The following is a 15,964-nucleotide window of genomic DNA, read 5'->3' on the forward strand; positions in this document are numbered from 1 at the left end:
TTAGCACCCACTGATTTATTTGCTGTTTTTGATTGTCGCTTTCTATGGAGATGAAATCGACAGATGGTGTTGCTCATTCTTTTTCCCTCCTTCGCCCTCTCCACATTACTTTCTAGCGTTTTTCCCTGCTTGCTGGACACACCTACCATTTTTTTTTGCCCGCGTGGTAGGGGAGCGAAAAAGCGACCTGAAGCTTTTTTCCTTACCCTTTTCGTCGTATCATTTACTCCCTTCGTTTTACAATATTTATCCATATCTATCATTACATACAAACCAAAAAATACTAAAATCAAGTAAAAAAATACACAGATGATCATGCTACCTCTAATTAATGTAAGGATGAGAGTAAGTAACTTATCAGTGTTGGAGTAAATGCATGGATACATTTAAGGGCATAACAGGAAAATGGATCAGTGTTGGAGTATCTTCTACTTTTTGGGACGAAAAAAATTTACAAAACTCATCTTCCTAATCCTAGTGATGTACTGATGTGTGCTTATTAGGCTAACGGGTGTCCTTCCTGCCATGCAGGTTTTCATCTCTTGTACCTCTTCACGCTGTTTGATCCACAAGGAGACTGTCACAGGATTGAGTTTGTTATTTTGGTAATATGTGCCTCCCTCCTCTTATTGTCTCTGAGTAATTCGTTCATACCTATACTATGTGTAAAGACCTTATTGTCAGTTAGCTTACGCATGCCATTATTAACCATGTTTTTATTGGCTTTGTTACACCATACCGTTATGTATAGTACAACAACCGATGACATCCCCGCATATAACATTATGCCTTTTTTTAATTGTTCCTATTATGTTGTGCTACATATTATATTATGCTACGTTTTTATTGTTTTTTGTTATGCTGGATGTGTCGGCTCCTTCTTTTAAATTTCTTGTGTTCCCACCTCTTGTAGCTCTTTGTGCTGTTTGATCCGCAAGGAGGTTGTCACAGGTTTGAGCTCGCCATTTTTTTGGTAAGCTGTGGCTCCCTCCTTTTATTGTCCCCGAATAATTCGTCCATACCTATACTTATGTAAAGATCTTATTATCAACAAACTTATGCATGCCGATATGGCATTGTTTGCATCTTATTCGCTCCCCCCGCCCTTCCTCTCCCTGCTGTTTTTTGGGACAAACATTTTTTTTTTAAAAACCCAATCTTATTTGATTGATGCAGTTATGCTTGTTAATTAGGCTAACGGGTATTCTTCCTTTCCATGCAGGTTTCTACCTCCCGAAGCCCTTCGTGTTGTTTGATCTGTAAGGAGTTTGGCACAGGGTTGAGTTTGCTATTTTTGGTAAGATGTATCCCCCTTCTCCTCCTGTCCCTGATTAATTCGTTCACGCCCATATTATGTGATCTTATTATCAGTTGCCTTATGCACAAAATTATTAACCGTATTTGTATTGTGCCTGTTAGATTATGCCATTTTGCATAGTATCACAGCCGACACATTTTTCTCTTCTTTTTATTTTTACCTTTTCCGTTTCCCCTCCTTTTCCCCTATTCCCTTTTCCTTTTACCCTCTTTTCTTGCACCTCCTGCTCCTTTTCCCTGCGTGGTGGGAAAACTAAAGAGGATAGCCAGAGCAACCTGGAGTAACCATATGTTTACTATTAGAGCCTCTTATATCTCCCTCTTGCAAGTTGCCGCGTCTAGGTGCTGCTTGCCATACGCCTCATTGGTCTGTGAAGTTGTTGACGATGGAAATGTACTTTGCGGAGTATAAATTGAGTTGCCTTTACTGAACTTCCAAAGTACCCCGCGACAACTCTTTTTCTAATCATGTGCTAAGGCAGAGTGCATGCTTGCTTATGAACAAGCTGCACTTCAAGCTGTTGCCTGTCTTAAGACCATATACAGTTTTGTTATGGTTAATTATAATTTTGAAAGGTAAGTTCTTTAAAAAAGACCTCTCCCTCCTGCGCTAACTAATCTGCACATTTACCGAGTATGATTCCAGGTGGTAGTGTCGATGGTGCGTAGTGCCATAATGATCCCAAAACTTCTTTAAAGGAGCTTGCATCACTAAATTAGCTTGTTTAAGTATCCCCTTGAGTACGTACTTTCCCTGGTTTGTTCACTGTATTGTATGTGCCAACCTATGCTTATCGTTGCACTATTAATTAGTAAATATCAACTTCTCTATCCACTGCCAGTAAAAAAAAAAAAAACAAAAAAAAAAACAAATCATTGACATTTCTCCCTGTATGGTTGACCTAGGTTGTGACTATCTCTTTTCATTGTTGTTTGCTTTTTCACCTCATTGGCCCCAGTGTAAACCCATGCTTTTCCCATCGATAGCCAATGGAGGCACGTTCAACCCAGCCGCATGATACCACTGATGCTGTGTCATGTGTGTTCGTCAACCTTCCCCTTTGGTTTTGCCTCCCTTTGCTACATTTAACATGTTACTCCCAAGCTCACAGTTCACACCATTTCCCACTTTTTTCCTTTCCACTCCCCCTGCCCCCCGTGCCCACTACTTCCGTGACACCCAAAATCTTCGTCTGCCCACCGTACGCGACCTAGGAGTGGAATTCCCAGAAAACAAAGTATGCTTCTTTGCCATATGTTTGTAGATTCAGAGCGCTACACCAAAATAACTACAACAAAAGATGCGGCAAACACATTCCCAGCATATGTCTACAAGCTTACACCTTTTATTGACCTTCCAAGATACACTGGCGAGAATAGAAATTTCATAGGTCAGTACCATTGCTACATGTAACCCAATAACTTCATATTTCCATTTCTCAGTCACAAACTTAACACATAATGAACCAATCACTGTAGATGTTCTTGGCATAATCACTAAAGTTTCTGACACCAATCAACTCCCACTCTAACCAAAGATGTGATCCTTAGGGATCTCAGGTAATCAATTTGTGTTTTGGATGTTATATACTAATATTCGCAACACTTCATCACAGATACAGCCAATAAGACTTTATACAGAACTAACTCTATTTATACACATCAATGCTGAATTTAATTGACTCTATGGGGCAGCGAGCCGCTAAATTTTACATCCACGATATTTACAATGAGCAACAAGCTAAGCCAATTGCTGTCCTCATTGTTGGCAACGTTATAAAAACCTACGCAATAAAAATTATTCTACACTCAACAACTATTACTACTTCGTAATCACACAACAACATTTCTAATTCTTTAATTTAAACAGGTGAAGAATACCTGAGTGGAAATTCTGCATGTCACTGGTATTTCAACCATGAAATTCCAGAAGCTGAACAATTTTATAGCATGTATGCAATACTGAAACTACTACACACCAATACATATTTATTGCTACATATTTATTCACAAATATTCATATACAACATACATAATCAACGGCTGCCGATCAAACGTGTCACCGCTTCTACACAACAAGCAACTTCATTGTGAGGACCATTTCAACTCGAAGATAAGCATCTCAACGATTTAGAAGCAATGGATCCATATGACTTCCCAATATATAACATGCATCCTATTATTTCTACTGCCTATTCAAACAGTTATTCTTCCCATCATAATCCTATCCTCTATCTCTAAATAACACATCATAGCTAATACTCCTTCCACTATTAATTACATCTTCTAACAATCACTAAACAATAACAATAATAGGAAGGTGGATGTCGGTGTACTGTTATTATCGCCTGCCTAGTCCTAACCACCCCATGATGGTTTCCATTGTGTAATAGATGCAGCAGAGCCTACATACCAGATGCAACACATGCTTCTGCACAGACTACCATTTCAAGTAAGAATCACTTTTCATACAACTAAACCTACACTAATAAATACCCTGTGCAAATCGACTTACATAGGTACTAACTGTGCTTCATTGGAAATGATGGAACCGCTGAAGCTGAAATGATAGATTTTGGTGAGGTTGCTCGCTGTATTGTGGGTAAACCTGTCCAGTAGGTCCGGCAAACAGCAAGATTTGCAAATGACACAACACTAGATATTGTAGCCATATTATCTTTAAATTTCACTTTTGCAATTACCTTAACAGATCAAAGCTACTATAATCCCCAAAAATCATATCAGGTCAGCTCTGTCTTTGCTGCTTATGGAAGACAACATACACTTCCACATATAAGAGGTGACTAGCACAAACATCTAGTAGCTTCCTAGAGGTCAATCCATCCACTCACCTATCTAACATCATCAAACACCCAGCTAACATCTCAGACACACAACTATCCCATCGATTTCTATGCCGCTTTACCCGATCCTACCATACCATCTGGGTCCATGAACATCACACCTTCATTAGAACCAGAGATTGAAAAAGTGGCTACCGAAAACATACCAACAGACAATATAAATATGCACTCTTTCTTGTGGTCTATTGAATAACACATAAACACATACAACACCTCTTTATTGTGATATAATAACAATATACTAAATTTATATTGCAGACCCCTCCCCCTTCACTAGAACATGGTGAATCACCATTCAGGAAAACTCAACCCTTGTAACTATCCACCAGCGATACACATGAGATAAATATGCTTATCATTCTACTGTATAGTGTACTAAATGCTTATCTACATGATATACAGAGATGCTGTTGGTGCGTCCAAACATACTATTGCTTGAATAAGGCTATTCCGAGATAGCTCAGATACTGCAAAGGTACGCACAATTTTTTCTCTTCAATACCTAATCCTCTATGCATTTAAACCATCGTAACAAATCCTATTGACTCACTTTTACACATATTGTAAGGAGGACAGTAACACACACAAAAAAGAGCAAAAATGACACTCCCAAAGCAGCAACCGACCCATTGCTCCACTTGGCAGCCCAACAGTCCAAAATGAAACTCCTCCTATCTTACAATTTGGATGTTGTCTTTTACAACCAATCTTAATAGTAATATATTGTTATATTATTGTGCACCCATGCAGAGCTACTTCCCAGCAAGACACAACTGGAGCAAATGTGTCTAAATTCAAAGCTTCTCATAAAAAAAAACAATCAATGAAGGCCACTTCCAGTCACATGCCACTTTTTTACCAACTGCCCCTGTAACTGTAACATGAAGATACTAATCATTCTCTTCTCTTCTACTTGCAGTCGACTAAAACTACGAACACATTTTGGTTTTGAAAGCACTCCTTGTCTTTTGCCACAGGAAGGAGCCTGATCTTCTCTTCTTTTTTTTTGTTGGAGCTTGCTTTTGAACCTGTGTAGGCCAACCTATTAACCTGCTACCCATAGCAGACGACATTTTCACTGATCCTCCTATATATAGTAATGTACATACTGGCAGAACATCAAAGTTATCTAAGGAACTAAGCGTATCAAAGCTGCATTACCATGTGCTCCTCCAACTAGGTTCTTTAAGCAGGATAGTGTCAGGCTCTCCTAGTAGTGGCCATTTATAGTTTAGGAATGTATAATTCAGCACCCACTAACATCTAGATAGCAAAATTGCTCTTGTAATTCCAGGTAACCAACATGATAAACATATTCGGTAGTACCTCTGATACTATTGCCTATTAGGTCCCTGTTACAGTATGTTAAACTTAATAATCAGTGCTACAATCATCTGTGGCAATACTATATTTGCCTCATGCAAGTATCATTTACTGTGCTACTATAAAAAAACCAAATGCATACCTTCTCTTCACCATCAATATAACAAAACATTTATATACTGTCATTGAAACCTATGTGCATGTTACTTTTTGTTCACTCCAACCATTAATTCAACACAATTTCTCCCTACCGTATTAAAAGGCACAACCTATGTGCATGTTGTTTCATGTTGGCTCTAAACATTAATCCAACAAAAAATTTTCCCTACCGTATTAATGGACACGAAACCTATATCATTTAATTTACGTCTCTTCAATGTTACCCTATTAAGACTATTTTTCTCGTCCTTTTCTTAGATCAAGTTAATGCAACGGATAAAGTAAATATTTTATACTACATAAAGTATTTATACAACGCACATTAAGACGGATTATAAAAACAATAAGAAGGGAAGAACCACATCTATAAGTTTCAAAAGATCTCTCACTCAATTCACAAAGCTTACATCTCCCACACGATAAAGTCCAAACACATTCCATTTCGTAAAAGCAATTCTTTTACACATTGTCAAAAAGATTCCGAAGTCAAGATTCCACCATCCATAAAGCCATTTACATTATTTATTGTCACCAACAGCATAAAAGAATTCTAACAAGATGCACCGCAAAGCCTTTTATTGACATCTACTCCACACTTCATTAAAATAACACATATGCCAAAAAACATAACTTTATACTCCAAAACACCATTATCGCTTGCGCACGCCTCGCGCAAGCCACTAATTTTACTTGAAACTGGTAACCCATAGCAGCAGCATGGTTCGTTTCTGGAGCAGGAGGCAGGAGCAGCTTGGTCGTTCGTTGTGTTGTGCCCATGGACTTCTCCTGAATGTTGTTGGCACTTGAGATATCCAAGAGAGCGTTGCTTTCCGACTTCTGCCGATCGGTATGTATCATCAGTGCGATGTTCGTTTTGGCGCCTTATGATCCCAATGATAGCAACGCCACAGCCACTTGTTAACAACCAGCGTCCAAGTGTAACGTCCCCGTTGGACCGCCGCAGTTCAGTTCAGCAGTAGTGGCCCATTTTGCCGCGCCATCGCGCCCGTGCTCCTCCACCTCCGGCACTCAACAGTCAACAGTGAACAGACCGGAGCAGATTTCAACAGGATTTATTTCGGGAAGACGACGCTTCGGCTCGCGCCCATCGCTCTCCGGTTGACAGCAGCGGCAGAAAGAGCGGAGGCGATCGATCGAGGCACGGGAACAGCCGCATCACATGGCTTGAGACTGATGGCTGAGGCTACCGAACACACATCCATCCAAGAGATGAAGTTATGGCGCAAAAGGCCATGTGTTGGCCTGAACCATTGCTTCAGACGACGAGTAATCAATCCCGACGCTATACGTACTGCGCGTTGTTCTCCTGGAACTGGAAGCCTTTATGCCAGTCAGCCTCGGCTCGGGTACGGGTATGCGGGCACACACGTGTGCAGCCACCGGCCGGGTCAACCCACCCTGGTAGCCGAACAAAGCAGCAATCTAGTCCCATATATTTGAGGGCTGAATGTAATTTATAATGGGCTAAATGCAATTTATAATATTATACGTAATAATTTATTTTCTTATTTTCTTACATTTTTTAGCCAGTTTGGTTTGCTGCATACGAATCTGTATATATGAAAAACTTGTATCTACTCATGCATTCTCATACATAAGTCTATTTGGTTATCTGCATAACGGATACAACCTGCATGGGTCATCCTACCTATACGATACAAAAAGATCGATTCAAGTGAAGCTCGTATAGCCTGGATACAAGTGAAGCTCGATTTGGATTCGGCGTGACTTGTGACTTATACGGGTGTGGGGTTTCTCAGGTGCAATTTTTTTTTCAAAATTTTCAGTCCAAAAAGATCGATTCGGTGTCCGACTATCACTGCCGGCTGGAGCCTTCAGCCGGCAATGATAATACCTTCACTGTCGGTTCTTGTACCAACAGTAATAGTCGGGGACTATTACTGTCTGTTGCCCACTGTCGACTCCAAAACCAACAATAAAATCTCTTTATGGGCTGACAGTGAAGAAGTTTTTAAAGTAGCATGACCAGTGTTTTTGCCCCCATAGAAATTCAATCACATCCTATTGAATGACAAAGATGCATGTCTTGAAACTATCCAGGAACAAATACAAATTTATCTGGTAAATTAGGGAGCAAAATGCAGATGAAAGAAGATATAAGAAGTTAATAAATTCATATGATCTGAGTAGGTATGAAGATATGTAGTAGCAAGAGCCACATCAATTGCAATATCCAATCTCAGTGAGAATTCCAGAAGTTTACCATTCAGACCTGCATATGGCTAACCTCATGTAAGACACAGTTAGTACAAACCATTGCACTTCTACTGCAAAGGAGACATTGACAGGTCACAGGACCACGACATTCTTACAATCAAGGTGAAGATTCCCATTGGGAACATACTCAACAATTATCAACTGCTCACCACCAAACTCCAGGTACTCAAGATACATAACCAAATTCAGGTGCTCAATGCGTTGCATTGTCTCAATCTCATTCCAGAACTCACGACCCACATGCATGTCAAACACATTCTGGAGAAGACAACCCATATAGGTTTGTAGCGAGAAACATCTTACACAAACAGAACACAAGAAAAAAGAACAAACCTTCTTGGCCCGTTTGACGGCGATGAGAGTTCCATCAGCGAGCTGACCCTTGTATACAGTCCCAGAACCACCCTGCCCAATCTTCAAGTTCAGCGAGAAGTTCTTGGTTGCTTTCTGGATATCTGTCAAGGAGAAATTTGTGCTGCCAGGGATCTCTCTATCTGAAGAATTCCTATGCACGGGACTGTACAATCCTCTAACTGATGGCTTGCTCCCAAAAGTGCTTCCACTGCTAGAACCATGTGAGCTTACTGATTGTGAGACTGCAAATTTAACAGAGGTAAGTACCTGAAGCGAAACATATCAATAACACGTGCAGCAAAAATAGTCAAAAGTGCTTTGAACAATGAATTCAACAGCACCCATTCGAGGATAACTTATGTCTACATCACTAAGATATTTAATATCATCAAAACTTTGAACTAAACGGGTAGGGTACAATTCACCACTATTTATAGATTCTGAAATTCTCTTTCAATCAGAGAGGAAATTGACAAATGGTACCTTATGGAAAGGGGATTGCTTATATTATGGTGAGTCGTATTAAAAATATCGACTAAGATGGGTCCGGGGCCATGATCAAAGGGTGACAAATGGAAAATAAACAAATAAGAAAACCATAAAGTATAAACAGGCGAAGAGTGTCGCACACGTCTGACTAAAGCAAAGCTCAGTGTCGGAGAAGTAGTCCTATTGCTGCAGACATGCTACTAAATGAGTAAAAGCAAAAGTAATCAAAGATCAAGATAAAATCTTTTTACAAAAGGACAGAGAGTACTAACTGGAGATCTCGAAAATTGTTCATCGCACGATGGCCCTTTTCCAGCATTAGTACACTAAATAGTACTGCAGATATCATAGTAAAAGATTATCATCTCAATTAAACCGTCGTACCATAGTACTTGTTGACCACAAAGATCATCCTATACCTGATCGCGATGACCGTCGGGTCGCAAGCTAACGACGATGGTGCAGGATCGTGGAGGGCGGAGAGGGAGCCGAAGAGCGGGATCTGGGAGGAGGGGATGGCGAGGGGTGCGGGCTTGGGGCGGTTGCACGATAGATTGGAGCAAAGGAGGAGGAGGAGGAGGAGGGGAGGAGTGGAGGAGGTGGGAGACGGCAGGTTTGGGAGCCAGCGATGAGGCAGGCGGAGTCGGCAGTTTGGGGCGTCGACGGGACGGAGCTCGTGGGCCGGGGGAGAAGAAGCCCAGCGGACGTGTGGGGGGCCAGCGGCGAACGGCTCGGGGAGGCGCAGGCGGCTAGACAGAGGAGGCTGGTGGGGGAGTAACGGTGACACAGAAGGGCAGCGTAGATTCAATCGAAGAAGCCGTCGTTGACCGACAGGCGGGCGGACGAGACATCGGACGGAGAGGCACGGGAGAAGTGAATGGTGATGGTGGCCGAGGCAGATCGGACAGGGGCGGATGACAGCAGCGACGACCGAGGTGGATCCGCTAGATGCAAACGGCAGCCGGGCAACAGATGAACCGAGTGGCTGGGGAGAGCACGCGACGCATGGCTCGGGGTGGATCCGCCCGATTTGGACGAGGAGCACGGTGAAGGAGACCGATCTGGACGTGGGGGATCCGGATTCAATGATGGCAGATCGACTGCGGTTGGTCGCGATGGTCGTCTGGTCGTAAGCTGACAACGATGGTGCGAGATCGTAGAGGGGGGAGAGGGAGCGCAAGAGCGGGATCTAGGAGGAGGGGGATAGACAAGGGTTGCGGGTTTGGGCGGTTACGGCGAGATGGGAGCCGAGGACAGAGGACCACCTGTGAAAGTTCGAGAGTTATGGCAAGATGTATTGCCTGATGCCGAGAACCACTACTATTTTTTAAGTAGTAGAGATTTTTTTTATATATCAAGTTGTGGATTGGACCAGACTATAGGTCGGCTAAGATTATTTCCCGTACGGCTGCCGCCCCGTCGTGTCTACACATGGACGAGCCTGAACCCGGGGCCTACCTTCATCAAATCCTCCAGACGTACTACTGAGACAGACGTTTCCCGGTGATTTCTCTTCAAATCTCGCTCGCGAGCCTTCAAGCAAAAGGAGAAAATCTCACACCCCGCGCGTGCATTTGGTGCGTCTCCCACCCTGCGCCGATGGGCGTGTGGCAGGCTCTCGTGATCCCCTCGCTTCACATCACCTTGAGAGCCTTAGCTCGAAGCGCTCACGTTTCAGTCGCATGGACTTCTATTCCTGGGAATGGACTACGGGGAGTGAAAGGCAATATTAGCAGAGGCAGGTCGAGATCGTCAATGGAGGTGAATGAAATTCAAGGAGTACGAGCGGACGTGGCACACCACCTATGGAGGCTGCAAACTCGGAACAGATTGATGTGCGCTGGACGGGTTAAGCACTTTGATGCGAATAAGTTGCCCTTTTGATGTGGTGTAAAGTGTGAACTGCAGTGCGGCGGAATGGATGGTGTATCGAGACATCTTTTTCCCTTTAATTTGTTTACGTCCGGTTTGAAACGAAAGAAATTCATAAGATTTTGTAGAAATTTCACATAAAATAGTAGATTTCCTGCAAATTCCTTTGTTCCAAATAGGGTCTTAAGGAAAATAGTCCAGAAGGCCCCTCAAATTGGAACTAACTCGACCATATCGAACTTGAGTACAACTTTCCATGAATTCATGAAAAGAAGCACGAGGAAAAATAAGATTATACCGAAATCACCGGGTTCCTCTCCCGTGCGCATCACCTCGCTGACGAAGAAGATTGTGGATTTGAGGCTTCTCCATGGTTTGAATGATCCATTGATGGAAGGTGTCGATGCCGCCACACCTGATTGTGACCATGGGAAAACATAACGAAGAGAACGCCCACTCTTTGAACGATGGGTGACGTGGATCCTCTGCTTGTTGCCACGTACCGAATGAAGGTCAGGGCAGATTGTAGACGTGAAGGACTAATGTGCTGCCGTGGAGAAGATGCAAGATGCAGAGTAGTCACATTGGAAGGATTTAAAGAAGGAAAAAAAAATGATAAACATCATACTAGATACAGAGATCATGCTAGGGCCTCGCCAAATCCCATCACGGATCCATCGGAACTTGGTCATGAAAGACCAGCTCTCAGGCCGTTGGATCGAGAACGGCTATCAAAGAAGGGTAAATAGATGATGTATAATTTTTTAAATATTTTTTTTTCACCCAACATCCTTCAAAAACAAAACACACTAACGAAAGTATAAAATTTAGAAAGAAAGCAAGAAAGAAAATTTTAAGATAATATAACTCCACAATAAAATATAAATAATAGGCTCTATTCAAGACCATTTCATGTGTCTTTGAGTATAAAAATTTAAAACTTGAACGAAGAATAAAACAAAAAGATAGTCACCGAAAGTTGATATTCTAGAGACAAGTAGATTCAACACTCTCTCAAATATATGAGTATATGAACGTTTATGCCTCTAGCAACAAAAATAACAACTTTCAAGGTTGAAAAATCACAGCTCAAAAGCAAAAACGAAAATGAACAATAAAATCACAACCGAAAAAGAAAAACTTGCAAACTTACAAGTGAAGCAATAGATAGACTAGAATGAGGGAAATTCAAGCATATGCAAAAATATAAACTTCATTACTAAAAAAATCAGCCCTATTTTCGATGTATTACAAGAATTGTCCTCTCAAAACTCACCTATTACATAAGTTAAGCACTTATCTTCCTCTCCACTAAAACCCTAACACTAGGATCTCAAATAGGTGATACAAAGGGCTCAAGTGACTGATTTAAACTTTTCCATAGCCCTTCATTCTATTTATAGATCTAGAAAACTTGACCCATATGTTTTTAGCTTGTTACCAAAATATCCATCTTTTATAGTACACTTATACCTACCACCAAGGATATTTTGATCCATTTCTTTCTCAGTCCATCGAATGGCCGTGACGCCTTCACGACTTAGCTTCGCCTTGATGCAAGCTCATGATGGTGCCATATATTCCTCCAATCCTCCCACGGTTTTGAGGTCCAACCGTGAAACGCTCTGCACGTTTCTCAAAGCATGACTCACCACTTGCTTACACCTTAAGTAAGCACTCTGATGTCGATATGTGTACTTTGTCTTACGATCATGACCGCCGACACGTCTCTCCCACTCCCGATCCCTCGGGCTACCTTGTCACTTGCACCGGCATCTCTTTCGCTTGACTTTGTCAACACACCATCTTCATCCTTCGTTTTATGCTTTGCTTAACCTCCACGTGTACAATTAGGATCACCCTTGACTCCGTCCGACCACCTTGATCATTTGGCACTAAGCATCCACTTAGCCCCGATCACCCGCCGTCGACTGCCAAGTTACATCCGTCACTTGCACACCATGATACAAGCACATATATTTCTCCAACTCCAGCTCCAGTTAGTCTATAATCAAAATGCTCAAGCCAAGCTCAAGCAATCTAAAACTCGACAAACCAAATCGACAACCTTGTCAATCACTCATCACATATAAACTAAGGCACATTGCAACTTATTTTTTCAATCCCCCCTTAATGTGTACATTGACAACACCTCAAAGCACAAAAAATTTGGTTCGAAGAAGATAGACTCATCCAAGTGACAAAAAAAATCAAAAAAGAGCAAAAATATATCACTTAGCATAAGAAAGGTTGCATAAGATCTAAGAGAGGTAAAGACAATCTAAAAACCTCAAAAGAGCAATAACAATTAAAAAACACAAAATCAAATACTCCCCTTGATGAATGCACATTTTTCATTTATGCAAGATTTTTCTTTGATTTTGTGCAATATTTTCATTTCTTCCTTTTTTCATTCATTTCTCCCCCTTTGGCAATGCAAACATCGAGGATAAAACATTATGCAATACATAAACATGCAATCCTAATGAGTTTTCACAAGTATACCACAAAGTATTTGCAAAAGCTAGAAATGTGAAAGGACTATGGAAAATAGAAAATGACTTATAAATGCATAAAGGCTCAAAAAGAAACAGTGACACAAGAACATGGAGCTATACAAGCTAAACCCGAAGAATTAGTTGGCACATTTAATTTCATATAGCCGAATCATATTCAAGGCGACCACCACATAAGCATCCACTCGTGCTGAGGCAATACAAGTATTAAGAACTAGCCAACTTTAATCTCAAACTAGGCAAATAAGCATTCATGACAGTAAGCTTTGTAAATACTTACATATGAAACCAAGACTTAGTTAAATCAAAGTGATTTAAAACAAAATTGAGAAATTAGATATATTTCTTTCATTTTTATCCTCATGTTGCCTCTTATCCAAGCAAAGTGTCGCACGACTGGATACAGCAAATACCTTGAGGTTTCAAGACAACCGTATTGGATCACATTTTAGCACAAGATACTTGATTTGACTAGATTATTCACATTTTTACAAAGAATGAAATTTTTATATGACAAGTCAAGTAGTATCTTTGCGACAGAAGAAACACATGTTTCCCTAAGGTTCTATCATGAGCTAAATATTGATGAAGACAGAAAATATAGTGCAATGGTTCCCAATCTACTGACTTGAACCAAGAAGCCTAGAGAAAGATATTCATCAAACTTGCCATAACACAAGCTTTGACTAAGTCAAAGTAATGAAGAATATGATGATCAAGAATATAGCATTTCATAGTCTACATAATTCATAAAATTGTCAAATTTCATCTTAAAGAAAACCAGCTTGCTTGAAATGTTTCATGTCAAAGCATCAAGAGGAGCCTAAGATTAAAAGATTATTTCACACAACTACTCAGCTTAGTCCAAATTCAAGTCTAGCAATCGAAAATACTAAAGACATACATGTCAAAGCTCAACTACTATGATTATCTTACGTGATGCGATGTAATACAAATATAACAAAAGTAAGATAGAATATATATATAAAGACAACTCCCCCTCACACAATGTCAAAGGGATGACACACACCAAGCTCTCTCCTCAAATAGGCAAATCTAGTAGCATCTAGAGGCTTGGTAAAAATGTCAGCTAGCTGGTATTGGGTACCAATGTATTTCAAGTCTATATCCCCCTTCTCATTATGGTCTCTTAAAAAATAGATTCCCACATCTATGTGTTTGGTTTTGGAGTGCTGGATTGGATTATTAGCTTAGCTTATGACATTGGTGTTATCACACGAAAGTGGCACACTCCTGAAATCTGACCTAAAGTCACTCAAGGTAGCAACCATCCATAAAATCTGTGAGCAACAACTAACAGCAGCTACATATTTAGCTTCAGTAGTAGACTGTGCAACTCTAGATTGCTTGTGAGAAGGCCAACACACAAGAGAACTACCTAAGAAATGACACGTACCACAAGTACTCTTCCTATCAATTCTACACCCGGTAAAATCCCCATCGGAAAAACCTCGAAGAGAAAGTGAAGAGAAAACAAAAAACCAGAGTCCATACTCGAGAGTGTGCTTGAGATATCTCAGAATTCGTTTCACCGCTTGACAGTGAGACATCCTCGATGAAGCTTGAAAGCGCGTAGAGGCAGACGACGAAGTAGATGTTCGGTCTTGTCGCCGTCAGGTACAAGAGGGAGCCAATCATGCTCCTGAACTCCCGCTGGTCCACTACTTCACCATCTTCATCCAGGTCAAGCACAGTCAAGGTAGCCATCAGTATTGCCAAGGGCTTCGTGTCGCTCATGTCGAATTTCTTCAGCAACTCCTTGGTGTACTTCGTCTGGTGGACGAATGTACCCTGCTTGCATTGCTTGATTTGAAGTCCAAGGAACAAGTTGAGCTCGTCTATTATCGACATCTCAAACTCTTTGCTCATAGTTTCTGCAAACTTGACCACAAGTGCATGAGAAGAGCCAAAAAATGATAGTATCCACGTAAATCTAAACAAGTAGGAAATCTTTATCATGCCTGCGAGTGAATAAAGTTTTATCAACCGACCCCATGACATACGCATGCTCTAACAAGAATGTCCTAAGCCTATCATACCAAGCCCTATGTGACTGCTTAAGCCCATACAAAGCTTTTTGAAGCTTGTATACTCTATGTGGGTATTTGGTGTGTTCAAAGCTTGAGGGTTGCTTGACATAGACCTCTTCCTGTATGAAACCATTTAGGAACAGACTCTTGACATTTATTTGATACGGTTTGAAACCCTAGGATGCCGCAAAAGTAAGAAGGATCCTAATGGTTTCTAGCCTAGCTACCGGTGCAAAAGTCTCTCCAAAGTCTATCACCTCTATTTGAGTAAAACCCTGAGTCACTAGTCTAGCCTTGTTTCTCACTACAGACCCATCCTTCTACTGTTTGTTTTAGAAAACCCATTTTGTGGCTATGGTGTGAACATTGGGAGGTGGTTCTATAAGGACCCAAATTTGGTTTCTCTTAAAGTGTTCTAACTCTTCATGCATGCATGACATTGACCCAATTTAAATCAAATAAAGTATGTCCAACATAATAGAACTCAAAAATGAGCATAAAAAGTGGACTTGGACCTAGTTACCCTCTCACTGAGATCTCTGGTCATCATGTGTGGGGGATGTCGCTACTGAATGTGTTGAGGGGCCTCACGCTGCGAGGGAACCTCTCCCTTAAACACAGTTGGTGTAGGCTCGAGAGCAGCTAAAGTGGAAGTAGAGGCTGCAGGGTCCTCTGCTGGAGTAAAAGAAGCAGGAGCCGGCTCTGGAGTAGGTGTGGTCGAGAAAAGTATGGATCATCCTCGTCATCACCAAGAGCTGAA

General features: G+C 41.2%; 1 long non-coding RNA gene across 1 annotated transcript; it reads left to right on the forward strand.

Moving 5' to 3' along the window:
• The first annotated feature begins 530 nt into the window (after window positions 1-530).
• On the forward strand, window positions 531-5,524 carry LOC133910013 (uncharacterized). The gene is made up of 5 exons (XR_009908477.1): window positions 531-605; window positions 914-973; window positions 1,223-1,297; window positions 4,584-4,656; window positions 5,101-5,524. It is a non-coding gene; the product is annotated as an uncharacterized LOC133910013 (long non-coding RNA).
• Window positions 5,525-15,964: the final 10,440 nt, after the last annotated feature.

The sequence above is a fragment of the Phragmites australis genome, chromosome 2 (assembly GCF_958298935.1).
Source record: "Phragmites australis chromosome 2, lpPhrAust1.1, whole genome shotgun sequence".
In the NCBI taxonomy this organism is placed as follows: domain Eukaryota; kingdom Viridiplantae; phylum Streptophyta; class Magnoliopsida; order Poales; family Poaceae; genus Phragmites; species Phragmites australis.